Here is a 14703-nt window from a genome sequence, read left to right on the forward strand (position 1 = left end):
GCTTTCCACAGGGGTTTCACCATTTTACACTCCCACCAACAGTGAATAAGGGTTCCAGTTTCTCCACAACCTCGCCAGCATTTGTTGCTTGCTGTTCTGTTAAATTTTTCTATTTTGACTCGGGTGAGATGATATCTCATAGTTGTTTTGGCCAGTGGAAAATAATCTTAATCAAAAAATTGTACATTTTCTTCCCACAATATTGCTTATAATAGGAAATGACATTGTGATTCATTTCACTACAGGTATATTATAAAATACTTACAATAAAATATTAAAAATAGCTCAAACAGAAAAGCCAAGATGGGGTGAAGTAAACTTTTTTCCGGAAACTTCTGTTCCAGTACCACGCAGCACACAAAAAAGTCAAAATAAATAAGCAACTAATACTCCCTTGATTACATTTCAAAATAATTGCAGAAGAGAAAAGCAGGATGAAAATTGGATGATAATGGATGTTGGCAACACTGCTTCAATTAACAAGCCATTTTTAATGAAATATCCTCTCTTATATGCATTAAATTCTGTCCAATACTAAACTGAGGATGGTCCTGCACTGAATTAGAAAAGACGGTGACAATACAAGTATTCTCTTTACTTGTTTATTCTCTTTTTCCAAGAATCACTGATGTCAACAGGAGCCTGTTCTGCATCCAAATCTGTCACAGTAGCTCTTCTATCTCTTCCATGAAAGCTTCATATACATCATCCTTAGTTTGTACAGACACAGGAACAGAAGGGCAGATTTGGGGGCTGCTTTGGTAAGGGGCACAGCAGAATCATTCTCTGCCTTCCCCTGGGGAGCAGCCATTGCCCCTTTATTCTCCCGAGGCACACTCAGTGCAGTGGGCATAAATAGATTTATCTCCTCTTTGGGATTAGTGATCTGTGGCTTGGCACTGATGGTTGTGTTTGCCTTCTCAATGGTGGCTGCGCTTGTGTCATCTGCCTTAAGTCAAGTTGAATCAAGTTGGGTGGGGCACTTAAAACCCCAGAGTTTGTCAAGGGAGCTGATGGGAAAAGCCCAGGTGGGGTAAGTTCAAGTGGACACACCAAAGGCAGGTGCATCATGCTGGGATGGGGAGGAAGGATACCTGGAGGTGCAGGGGGAGGTAGCCTTAGTGGAGGTCCTTGCGGAGGAGATCCATGAGGCAAACCTGGAGGTGGGCTGGAAGGTGGGCCTGGAAGTCAGCCTGGGGGTGGTCCTGGAAGTAATAGTTGAGGTAACAGGCCACGGAGCCCTGGCCTTCCAGGTGGTCTTAGGAATGGAGGAGTGCCTGGTGGTGGTCCAGGAGGAAGGCCTTAGGTGGTACAGGTGGCCTCAAAGGTGGAGCAGGTGGTGGTCCAAGAGGAGGTGGTCCTGGCATGGGAGGTGCTTGTATCTGAGAAGGAGGAACAGACTGTGGAGGAGCCTGCTGCTGTGAAGAACCAGTAGCTGTGCAATCAGAAAGAGGTTCTACTTTATGCTGCTTTTGTGACTGTTTTTCTGCTTCAGAATCATCAGAATCATCTTCATCATCCTCTTGTGAAAATTTCTCTACTTCCTGTCCTTCTTCAGGGATTTCCTGCCCAGCCATTTGAAGCACCATGACTTGAAGAGGAGTCAGCTCCTTCTTGTTCTTTTTCTTCCTCGATTTTCCAGGCATATCGGCAAATCGTACACTCAGACCTGACTTCTTCTCTTCATTGTTCTCTCCCTTATTATCATCTTGATGCAAAAATTCATCCTCCTCATTTTCTCCATCTGATGTGTCGTCAGTGCTGTCGTCAGTGCTCTCATCATGCTTGTCTTGATCCATGTCTTCAGGATAAGCATCATCTTCATTGGTGCTAGAAACATCATCATGACCTCGCTGACCAAGTTCAGGACTATATAACATATCTTCATCTCATCTACGAGGGGGAAAATCTAGTGCAAAGCCCACTTTACTGTCACACATCTGTAAGACTTGAGGAGGAGGAGGACCAGGTGGAGTACCAGGAGTTTTTCTCCTGGGAGGTAAATGTGGAACCCCATGCCCAAGAAGAGGAAGTATGGAAATTGCCCAAGTTGGAGGTCCATAAGCTGAGGTCTTCTTAAGCATGGAGGGTGGCTGAGCACCAGAAAGTGAAATGTCCTGGATCACGGTTTTAGAAGGAGCATGGGGCATATCTGGCAATGGAATACTCTCAACTTCCATATGTTGAGCATTTTAATGGTATGAAAATATTGACTAAGTTGAGTCCTCTTCTGTTCATACTCCTAGCTTTCTCAATTCTTTGTAAATATCTGGATTCTCTCTTTCATAAAGTTGTAGAATACATTCAAAGGTTTCACATAGCTTTTTATGCTTGTCTTTCAGCACCTTCTCATTTAATTGTGGCTGTTGTACTGGGTTAAATTCCATTTCATTCAGTTTCCCCATGTCTCAGATAAACTGTTTGGGGTCGTTCATCTTTAGGTCTGCAGCTCGTACCATCATGTGTTGGTTTTTGTTCTTATTTAATTTTCTCTTCTTGACTTCTTTTAGAGCCTAGTCTATGAGATTCATAAATTTTCCACTTTTGGTGGATGATGTGGATCTCTGTCTCCATGTTGGTAAACGGTGTGGCTTATTTACAAAAACAAAAACAAAAAACAAATAAACAAAACTCCAAAACACAAACACGTCGGTGGTACATCGGCGGCTCTCTGCGAGCAAGAAGTGGGCGGAGAAGATTCCGTTTCTGTGGCTTCCTTTGGGCCTTCACTTCCAGCCTTTTCCTCAGCCACTCAGCCACTGCCATATTGAAAACTCGCACCTGTCCCCCATGCTAATGTCACTTCTTATCCCTTCGGCACTAATATATATATATATATATATACACACATACATATACACTTTGGCTTTGAATCCTGGGGCTAGCTACATCATGTGACATTTCTTAAGCCAAAGCAGAAGAGGCTAGGTAGAGACATGGTTTCTGAAGAGGCTAGGTGGTCATCCTGCTTTGGGCCCTTGGTTCTGTGGGCCACTGGCCAAAAGAGTAGCACCAAAATACAGGCCTATTACAAAACATTGCCATACCCTGGGACATTATGCAGTTATGACAACCTAAAATCTATTAAGAAAAGACTCATATTATGTCAAGAAAGCAGCAGTCTGTCTCAGTCATCATGAAATAAAAGGGGGGGGGGGAACCAAACCCTTTTCCTTAAAAAGGTGCAATTAATATCTCTGATAGAATCAGAAGAACTATTTTGATGTGGACTTATTTGAAAAACTGTAGAAGAATATAAACATGATGGAAGCAACAATAGAAGCCTTTAAGAGAGAAAATACCCCAGAGACAACAATAGTATAGATAAAGAGGTACAATAACTTAAAAAATAATCACTAGACAGAGATGGTACAGACAACACAGTGCTGGAAATAACAGAAAAGGATGAAAACATAATTCAGAATATTAAGATGAAAATGGCAGACATGTCCAACACAATGGTAGAACAAAAAAGTAGAACTGAAGAGACGAAACATAAAGTCAGTGAGCTGGAAGACAAGAGCATCACTGGAGACAGAGGAAAAAGCAGAAATGAGATGGAAAGAAATGAAAACACTAGAATCAAGTGGGATGACATCAAAAGAAACAACATATGTATGGCTAACTTAACAAAAGAAAAAAAGAGAAGACACAGGTAACTCAATTAAGAAATGATAGAAGTGGCATCACAACAGAATCAGATGAAACTAAATCTATAATACTGGAATATTATGTAAAGCTAAACTCTGATAAATTAAAAAACTTAGAGGAGATGAAAAAATTCCTTAAAACTCATGAGCTATCCAGGTGACAAGGACAGATATAGAACACTTGAACAGACCCATCACAAAACAAGAAAGTGAACAGGTTAGAATAATACTTCCCCATAAGAAAAGACCTGGATCAGATGGCTTCATAGCTGAATTCTACCAAACACTCAGAGATGATCTATCACCAATTCTAATTAACTTATTTCAAAAAATTGAAAAATAAAAAACACTCCCAGAGTCATCCTAGGAAGCAAACATGACCCTAATAGCAAAACCTAACACTGATACTATCAAGAAAGAAAATTACAGACCAATATCTCTCAGTAAAATAGATGTAAAAATCCTAACCAATCCACAGAATCCAAAGGCACATTAAAAAAAAAATCATCATAGCCTAGTGGGATTCATAACAGGTATGAAAAGATGATTCAGCACAAGACAATCAACATAATTCATCACATTAATAAGGCAAATAGCAAGAACCACATGATCTCAGCAATTGATGCAGAAAAGGAATTTGACAAAATCCTACATTCCTTCCTAAGACACTCAGAAAAATTGAAAACGAAGGGAATATAGTGAAAAGCATATATGCAAAACCAAGAAATAATATCATTCTTAATGGAAAAAGGCTAAAAACATTTTCTTTTCAAAAAAGGACCAAGCTACCTTCACCACTTCTATTCAGTATTGTACTGGAAGTGCTTGCTAGGGCAATACAATAAGAGGAGAAAATAAAAGAGATAATTACACGTTCACTCTATGCAGATGATATGACACAGAAAACCCCAAAGACTCGACAACAACAACAACAAAACTGTCAGCGCTAGTACACCAATTTAGTAGAGTCACAGGCTATAAGATCAGTATCTAAAAATCAGTAGGATTCCTCTACAGTAATAGAACTCAGAGAAGGAAACCAAGAAAGCAATACCATTTATAATAGCCAACCACAATTTTAGTGAACCTAATTAGAGACACAAAAGACCTGTACAAAAAAAACTACAGAACATTTCTACAAAACATAATGAAATACCTAGATAAATGAAAAAAGTGTTCCCTGTTCATGGATAGGAAGATTCAATATTGTGAAAATGACAATCTTACCTAAAGCAATCTAAATCCTCAACACAATTGCAATCCAGATATCAAATTCATTTTTCAAAGACATTGAAAGGGAAAATGTGAAGTTTGCGGGGAGGGAAGAGGTATCGAGTAAGCAAAGCACTTTTGAAAAATAAAAATGAAGTGGGAGGCAAAGCATTCCCTGACCTCAGAACTGCAGTGGTAGTAAACAAAATAGCATGGTACTTCTGCAATGAGAGGAATATAGCCAATAGAACAGAATGAAGAGCCCAGAGATTGACCTATCTACTTATGGTCCAATTGATATTTGACAAGGAAATAAACGTATTAAAATGAGAGATGACAACTTCTTCAATAAATGGTGCTGGCAAAACTAGGTGGCTACCTGCAGAAAGCTGAAACAGGGTCCACATCTCACACCATACACAAAAATCAACTCAAGGTGGATCAGAGACCTGTAAGTAAAGCCCCAAACCATAAAGTTTATCACAGACAAACTGGGATCAAGCTTAGATGGCCTACTCTATGGTATAAAGAGAATTCCAAATATAGTCAGAAATGCACAATCTGGAGAGTTTATATTTGGTATATGGGACCTTCTAAAGATTAAACCCCTGTGCACATCAAAACCATTTTCCAACAGAGTGAAAAGAAAACCCACTGAATGAGAGAAAAAACAAAACAACAAACAAAAACCAAAAAATCAAACATTTGACAATACTGTTTTGGACCAAGTTCTATCAAAATTTTATAGAATCTTACAGGGCCTCCACAAGAAAAAGATTGATAATACAATTACCAAAAAAATGGCCAAAAGATATAGAAAGAATTTTCACAGAGGAAGATCTTCAAATGGTCAACAGAAACATGAAGAAATGCTCAAAATCACTGGCAATAAGAGAGATACAAATAAAAAACACAATGAGGTGCCATCTCACACCAGTAGTAGTGACAAAGTTTGACAGGACAGCAAGTAATAAATGTTTGAGATGATGTGGAGAGAAAGGAACTCTTATAAACTGTTGGCAGGATTGTAAAATGGTACCACCTCTCTGGAAAGCAGTTTGGCATTTCCTAAAAAAGCTGAATATAGGAATTCCATATAATGCAGCTATTATACTGCTTGGAATACACTCCAAGAAAATTAGAACTCAGGCACAAACAGAGATTTGCACATCAATGACTATAGCAGTATTACTCATCATTGCAAGAACATGAAAACAGCCTGAACGACCAACCATAACCAAAGAAATTGAGAAATTATGGTTCATTTTCATTATGTAATACTATGCAGCATGCAGGAACAATGATTTTTTTTAAATCACTTCCTAATTTGGAAGGGATTGGACAGCATTATGCTAAGAGAACTAACTCAATCCAATAAGGACAGAGACTGTATAAGGCTATTATTGTTGAAATAGTAAGTTAACTAGTAAAATGAGGACCAAGAGGGAGGGTAGAAGCAGAGGGATGAGGATGAGCTGGGTAGTCATAGGGTAGCACAATTTGATGTGTAGAAAGAGGGGTGGCTAAAGGAAATGTGAAAGATACAGTGTGAAAAACAATGTATATAAACTTTGTAAGAAAACAGTATAAAATAAAATTTTTATTTAAAAAGAAAAATACTATGGGCACAGGACCACAGGAAGGTACACAGGATGGCAGGAAGGAGTGTGGTACAGCAGGAAGGAGTGCTGGACAGCACTGCCTGCATTACTCCCACAGTTATTTTGGGGGAAAACTGCTCTCTGGCTTTATCAAATGGGACCCATTAACTCAGGTACTTTGTGCAGAAAACTGCTGTCAGGTTTGACTACATGGGATCCCCTATGTCAAGCAACAGGGAAGTTCTGGGCACCTCAACAGTGGCGAGAAGCCACTTTTAGAAGGGATAGTAGGCTTCGTCCTTGCACACTCAGGTATTTTTTGGGGAAAACTGTTGTCAGCCTCTCAGCTTAACAGGCCTTGTAACAAGAAAGAAACACAAATATATAGGTGTTTCACAAAACATTGCTGTACCCTGGAAAAATTTATTGTTGTAACAGCCTAATATGTACTAAGAAAAGACTCCCATAATGTCAAGAGAGCAGCAATCCACATGAGCTATTATGAAGAAACAAAAATAAACCTTCTCCTAAAAATGCGGACCCAATGAATACCTCAGATAGAGAGAACTAGAAGAAATATTTTTATATAGAGTTACTTGGTTAGATACAGAAAAAGATGCAAATATGGGAAGAAACAATGGAAGTCAATAAGAGGGCAAATAGATAAGGAATTTGAACACATATGGATAAAAATACAAAAGATGGAAGGGAAAAAATGATAAAATAGACAAAGAAGTACATGAAATTAAAAAGTAATCAGAAGGGCATCTTCGCAGGCTGCCGCTCACATCGGCTGGTTTCTGTGAGGAAGATGGCGTCATCCTCGCATAAGGAGAAGGAGAAGGAGCATCCAGGTGGCGTGCCGGGCGCAGCTGGCAGTAACAGCACACTAGAGCGGCTGCTCTCTGCGCTGGAAGATATGGAGGTCTTGTCAAGGAAACTTAAAGAAATGGTAGCAATTTCAAGAAATCAAAAATTATTACAGCCTGGAGAGGAAAACCAGATCCTGGAGTTGTTAATTCACAGAGATGGAGAATTTCAAGAACTAATGAAATTAGCACTTAATCAGGGGAAAGTCCATCATGAAATGCAAGTTTTAGAAAAAAGAAGTCCAGAAGAAAGTGATATTCAGCCATTACAGAAGCAGCTAAAGGAGGCAGAGCAGATACTGGCAACAGCTGTTTATCAAGCAAAAGAAAAGCCCAAATCAATAAAAAAGGCAAGAAAAGGTGCTATATCCTCTGAAGAAATCATTAAGTATGTACATAGGATAAGTGCAAGTAATGCTGTGTGTGCCCCACTGACTTGGGTTCCATACCCAACAGATTTAGAGATGAGAAGAGGACTGTTGGGTCAAATGAATAATCCTTCCACTAATGGTGTGAATGGGCACTTACCAGGGGATGCACTGGCCTCAGGCCGATTGCCTGATGTCCTTGCTCCACAGTACCCATGGCAGTCCAGTGACATGTCAATGAATATGTTGCCACCAAATCACAGGAACGACTTTCTGTTGGAACCTCCTGGGCATAACAAGGAAAACGAAGATGATGTAGAGGTTATGTCAACAGATTCCTCAAGCAGTTGCAGTGACTCTGATTAAAAGCACAGAGCCCTGAATACTGTAGAACTCCCCTACTTAATAGTAGCAGGAAATGTAACCTGTAAACCAGTGATAACAGGATAGATGTTGGTAACTGTTGAATTGTGTGACCTGTTAAAATGATAGAGGACTTACTTTCAATCCAAAAATCTTAGTTTCTATCTTAATCTACTTGGAAAATGTTTAGGAAATAGTTGATACTATTTTGTTGTTTTGGTGGCGGTTTTAAAAAAAGCATTATTCAGTGGTTTGATACTTTCTTATTCTATCCAGTTGTGTTGTAGTTCTGGAAATAAGATTTGAAGGAAATGATCCATGAATATATCAGTTACAGACCTCCTGGAATTAGTCAGAAATGCTTTTTGGAAAAACAATGGATCACTGAATACAGATCACATTTAAAAATAACAGAACCATTCTCTGAAAGTGAAGGCTATTGGCTGTTGTTTACAGAACCAGAGATAGTGCCTTAGTTAATACTGTTTATAATTTTGTAAATAAACTGACTTGTTGCTATTAAAAAAAAAAAAGAAGTACTCAGAAGACAGAAAGGGTACAGCAAACACAGTACTGGAAATAAGAGTAAAGCATGAAAATGTAATCCAGAATATTAAGACCAAAATGACTTGAGTGCCCAACACACTGGTAGGATGAAAAAAATAGAACTGAAGAGATGGAACAGAGAGTCAGAAAGTTTCAAGACAAAAGCCTCACTAGAAACCTACAGGAAGAAAAACATAGATAAGACATAAAAAAAAAATTAAGAAAACATTAGAATTATGTGGGATGACATCAAACGGAATAATATATGTATAATTTGAATCCCAGAACTTGAGAGAGACAAAGAAATCACTGAGAAGATTGTAGAGGAAGTCAGTACTAGAAGAAAATGTTCCAGGTATTCTAAAGAATGAGGAAGTAGACATTCAGGAAGCACAGAGAACACCAAATAGATTACACCCAAAAAGAAAACCACCAAGACATACCATAGTCAAATTCTTCAAATTAAAAGATAAGAATAGAATTCTAAAGCAGCACAAAAATTGCAAAAAGTTCCTACAAAGGGGAAACAATTAGATTAAGTTTGGATTTCTCAGTAGAAACCATGAGAGCTATAAAGTTGAAAGATAACAATTGTCAGCCAAGGATCCTATATTCAGCAAAGCACTCTATCAAATTTGAAGGGAAAATTAGATTCATTGCAGAAAAGAAGGACCTTAAGGAATTTGTGAAAACTAGACCAAAACTATAAGAAATTTTAAGTGAAGTCCTATACACAGAGACACCAAAGGAAAATGAATAGATCATAGTAACCAGAAACAAGTGAAAAAGAAACACAACAAAATGGCAAAAGTCAAACATGGCCTGACAATAATCTCAGACCACAATACCATGAAATTAGAAATTAACCACAGAAGATTAAAGCTTACAAAACCATCCATGTGTAAAATAAATAACTCACTGCTAGAACATGATTGGGTTATATATAAAAAAAAATGAAATAAAAAAAGTTTCTTGAAACAAATGACAATGAAAATACAATTTAGCAAAATCTCTGGGACATAGCTAACGCATTCCTCAGAGGCAGTTCTTAGCAATAGGCACACACATTAAAAAAAGGAAGAAAGAAGAAGAATCAATGATCTAACTCAACAACTTCAGCAAATAGAAAAAGATCAATAATATAATCCTACAGCCTCTAGAAGAAAAGAAATTATAAGGACAAGAGCTGAAATAAATGAGATAGAAAACAAAAAAACAGTTGAAACCATCAATAAAACCAGGAGCTGGTTTTTAAAAAAGGTCAATAAAATTGACAAACCACTGGCAAATTTAACAAAAGGGGAAAAAAGACACAGATAACTCGATTAAGAAATGACAGTGGTGACATCACAACAGAACCAGTGTAATTTAATCAATAATATCAGAATACTAGGAAAATCTATACTCTGATAAATTTGAAAACCTAGAGGAAATGGACAAATTCCTTGACAATTATCCCCTGTCCAGATTGACAAGGGCAGATATAGATCACTTGAACAAGATCCATTACAAGAGAAGAAATTGAAAAGTTCATAAAAAGACTTCCCCATATGAAAAGTCCTGAACCATATGGATTCACAGTTAAATTCTACCAAACATTTGGAGAGGATTTAGCACTCATTCTAGTTAAATTATTTCAAAATTTTGAAAAAGAAAGGAACATTTCGAGAGTTACTCTATGAAGCAAGCATAACCCTAACTCCCAAAGATACCACCAAGAAAGAAAACTAAAGACCAGTATCTCTCATGAATACAGATGCAAAAATCCTTAACAAAATCCTAGCCAATAGAATCCAAAGCATATTAAAAAAAAAAAAAATTCACCATGACCAAGTGGGATTCGTAACAGGTATGCAGGGATGGCTCAACATAAGAAAAAAATTAACATAATTCACAATATTAAAAAAGTAGATAACAAGAACCATTTGATCTTAGCAATCGATGCAGAAAAGGCGTTTGACAAAATCCAACAACACTTCCTGATAAAGACACTCAGCAAAATTGAAATCGAAGGGAATTTCTTCTACATAGTGAAAAGTATATATGCAAAACCAAGAGCCAACATCATTCTCAATGGAGAAAGACTAAAAACCTTTTCCATGCAAACAGGGACCAGACAAGGATGCCCACTGTTGCCACTTCTTTTCAATATTGTATTGGAAGTGTTTGCTAGAGCAATATGACAAGAGAAGGAAATAAAAGGCATCCAGATCTGCAAAGAAATGGTTAAACTGTCGCTATGTGCTAATGATTTGATAGTGCACACAAAAAACCCCAATTATTCAACAAAAACCTGTTAAAGTTAATAGGCCAGTTTAGTAGAGTAGCAGGATATAAGATCAATATCCAAAAATCAATAGGATTCCTCTATAGTAACAAAGAAAACTCAGAGATGGAAATAAAGAAAGCAATACCATTTACAATAGCCATACACAAATTGAGATACTTGGGAGTGAACTTAACTAGAGATACAAGAGACCTATACAAAGAAAACTATTGGGCATTTCTGAAAGATACAACAAAAGACCTAAAAAAATAGAAAAATGTGTCCTGTTCATGGATAGGAACACTCAATATGATGAAGATGACAGTCCTACTAAAGGCAATCTACATGTTCAATGCACTCTCAATCCAGATACCAAATTCATTTTTCAAGAAGATTGAAAGGACATTATCAAATTTATCTGGAGGGATAAGAGACTACGAATAAGGAAAACACTTTTGAGAAACAAAAATGAGGTTAGAGGTATAACACTCCCTGAACTCAAAACCTACTATACAGCAGTGGTAAGCAAAACAGCATGGTACTGGTACAACGATACACACATCGACCAATAGAACCTCAGAAATAGACCCTGCTATCTATGATCAACTGATACTTGAAAAGGAAATCAAAGCTACCAAATGGGGAAATGATAACCTCTTCAACAAATAGTGCTGGCAAAACTGGACTTCTACTTACAGAAAACTGAAACAGAATCCACATCATACACCATACACAAAAATCAGCTCAAAGCTGGATCAGAAACCTGGTAGTAAAACCTAAACAATAACGTTCATAAGAGACAAACTGGGATCAAGTTCAGAAGCTCCAGTCCAAAGTATAAAGACACTGCCAAATACAACCAGAAATGCATAATCTAAACAGGATAAAATGATGCATGGGTCCTTCTAAAGATTAAATCTCTGTGCATATAAAAACCTTTTTTCAACTGGGTGAAAAGAAGACTACAGACTGGGAACAAACAGTTGGTAATACCATTTCAGACAAGAGTCTTATAATAGCAGTTTACAGAATACCCCTGGGCCTGCACAAGAAAATGACTGATAACCCATTTCAAAATGGACAAATGACATGGAAAGAATTCTCACAGAGGAAGATATTCCAATGGCAAACAGACACATGAAGAAATGCTCCAAATTACTGGTAACAAGAGAAATTCAAATCAAACTACAATGAAGTACCAGCTCACTCCAGTAAGAATGGCAAGGTTTAACAGGGCAGCAAGTAATAGATATTGGAGAGGATGTGGTGAGAAAGAAACTCTTATACACTATTGGTGGGATTGTGAAATGGTGCAACCATTCTGGAAGGCAGTTTGGCACTTCCTCAAAAAGCTGAATATAGAAATTCCATATGATCCAGCTATTCCACTACTTGAAATACACCCTGAGATTATGAGAACTGAGGCACAAACTGAGATTTGTACACCAATGTTCATAGCAGCATTATTCACCATCATAAGAACATGGAAACAGCCCAATATCCAACCACAAAGAAATGGATTAAGAAATTATGGTACATTCACACAATGGAATACTATGCAGCACGCAGGAGCAATAACTTTTTAAATTATTTTTCACACCAGATCATTCTCACTAACTTTACCCACTCTTCCTTCCACCCATAAAAGTATGTGACCACACCGCCCCTGCCCATCTTCAGCCCCTGCTCACACCCTTCCCCCCTTGGATCCTGAAACATGTTCTGCAAAATGGTTTTAGACAGTATTTTTCCTTATGGGACTGAGGTACTTAACTTAGCATAATGTGCTCTAGTCCCTCACAAGTTAGGTAGTTATCTTTGTTGAGTTTCTTTTGAGTTGACCTATCCTTTGGTGATAATAGTGCATTGAAGTCTCCTACCATTATTGTAATGTCTATTTCTTTTTTCAGTTCTATTAACCGCTACTTTATGTATTTTGCAGATCTACAATTTGGTACATAAATGTAGAAAAAGGTTATGTCTTCTTGATTGATCTATTTTGCCTTTAATCATTATGTAATGCCCTTCCTTATTTTTTTATTATGATTTTCTCTAAAGTCTATTTTAACAGAGATTAATATTGCCACTTCTGCTTTTTTGAGGTTGCCGTTTGCTTGATATATGTTTTTCCAGCCTTTGATTTTTAGTCTATCTTTCTCTCCATTTTTAAGATGTTTCTCTTACAGGCAACATATTGATGAGTTTTTAGTGCATTCTACTACTCTTTTTCTCTTGATTGGCACATTTAGTCCATTCACATTAAATGTGATTATTGTCAAACCAGGTTTTACCTTTGCCACCAATTTCCTTTGGCGTCTCCATAAGAAGGACTTCACTTAAAATGTCTTGTAATTTTGGTCTTGTTTTCACAAATTCCTTAAGTTTCTTCTTTTAAACAAAGGATCTAATTTCTCCTTCCTGTTTGATGGAGAACTTTGCTGGGTATAGGATCCTTGGCTGGCAATTGTTTTCTTTCAACTTTCTGTCCTATTATCTTCCAACAAACATGGTTTCTAACAAGAAATCAGAAAATTAATCTAATTCTTTCCCCTTTGTAGGTGACTCTGTTTTTCTCATGTTGTTTTTAGTGCTCTATGCTTATTATTTAATTTGGAGAATTTGATATGATATATCTTGATGGTTTTATTTTGGAGTCTAGTCCATTTGGTGTTCACTGTGCTTCTTGAATGTAGATATCCCCTCGTTCTTCTAATACTTGGAAAGTTTTCTTCTAGTATTTCTTCCACAATTTTCTCAATGACATCCCTCTCATTCCCGTGTTCTGGAATTATGATCATACAAATGATGTTTCTTTTGGTGTTATCTCATATGTTTCTAATGTTTTCTACATTTTCTTATGTCTCATCTCTGATTTTTTCTTCTAGTATGTTTCCAGTGATGCGCTTGTCTTTCAGCTCATTGACTGTGTGTTCCATCTCTTCTTTTCTAATTTTTTTGCCTATCTGTGTGTTGATCACTTCTACCATTTCTGTCTTAATGTTCTGGATTGCATGCTCATGCTTTCATGTTACTTCCAGTACTGTGTTGTGATGGTTTTTTAAGTTCTTGTACCTTTTTTATCTATATTATCAATTCTCTCTTACATATTTTGCATTTTCCCCCATAGTTTTTCAAGTTTCTCCTCATCAGTATATTTTTTTCTGGTTTATTGTTTCTGGGGTACTTGCTCGCTCTCTTTATTTTTCTTTTTTTTCCTGGTATTTGCTCTCTTAAGGACTTCTTAATATCAGTGTTTCCCCCAATGTACTTGTGATATTTGTACTCCTGGTCTGGATAGTTGAGGTGGCAGCTGGGTGGTAAAACTGCAACCCCTCAACCTGGGAGCAGTGGTTCTGTCACTGGCCAGGGTGTGAGTGTACCTGGATTGGGCCACAGCCTTTTACAGACACTGGGGAAGCAGTGACTGAAATATGCTCCCGGGCCTGCCATAGCACGCTGAAATTTGTGGCTTAGTAGAGCAATGGTAAGGTTCCTGAATAGCTGTGTGTTTGATATTTTAAACATTCTGTGAGATCACTTTAAAAAAATAGAAACAAATGTGAGTCTCTTTCAGCCAGTTGATCAGGTCGTTGTCCTCCAGCTTTCCTGGCAAAACATTGTCAGCTAGTCCAGGGCAATGTCTGTTTGTTGAAATATGTAGTTGTTATGCCATCAATTCCTGGGCCTAGTTTTTTGCCAATTTCTTCAGAGCAGCTTGAACTTCCTCCTCCATCTCCACAGGCTTTCTTGATCATATTTTGTTTCATGAAATTCTTCTGCATCAGCCAATTCTTTATGGTATAGTGACTTTGTGTGCTCCTTCCATCT

At 37.5% G+C, this 14703-nt stretch overlaps 2 pseudogenes; one reads left to right on the plus strand and one right to left on the minus strand.

The window, feature by feature from the left end:
* Positions 1-662: 662 nt before the first annotated feature.
* LOC102871509 lies at positions 663-2766 on the minus strand (annotated as a pseudogene).
* Positions 2767-7274: 4508 nt separating this feature from the next.
* On the plus strand, positions 7275-8066 carry LOC102843695 (annotated as a pseudogene).
* Positions 8067-14703: the final 6637 nt, after the last annotated feature.

This window comes from Elephantulus edwardii, unplaced genomic scaffold, assembly GCF_000299155.1.
Source record: "Elephantulus edwardii isolate Elephantulus edwardi_28Jun2011 unplaced genomic scaffold, EleEdw1.0 scaffold00111, whole genome shotgun sequence".
NCBI classification, from domain to species: domain Eukaryota; kingdom Metazoa; phylum Chordata; class Mammalia; order Macroscelidea; family Macroscelididae; genus Elephantulus; species Elephantulus edwardii.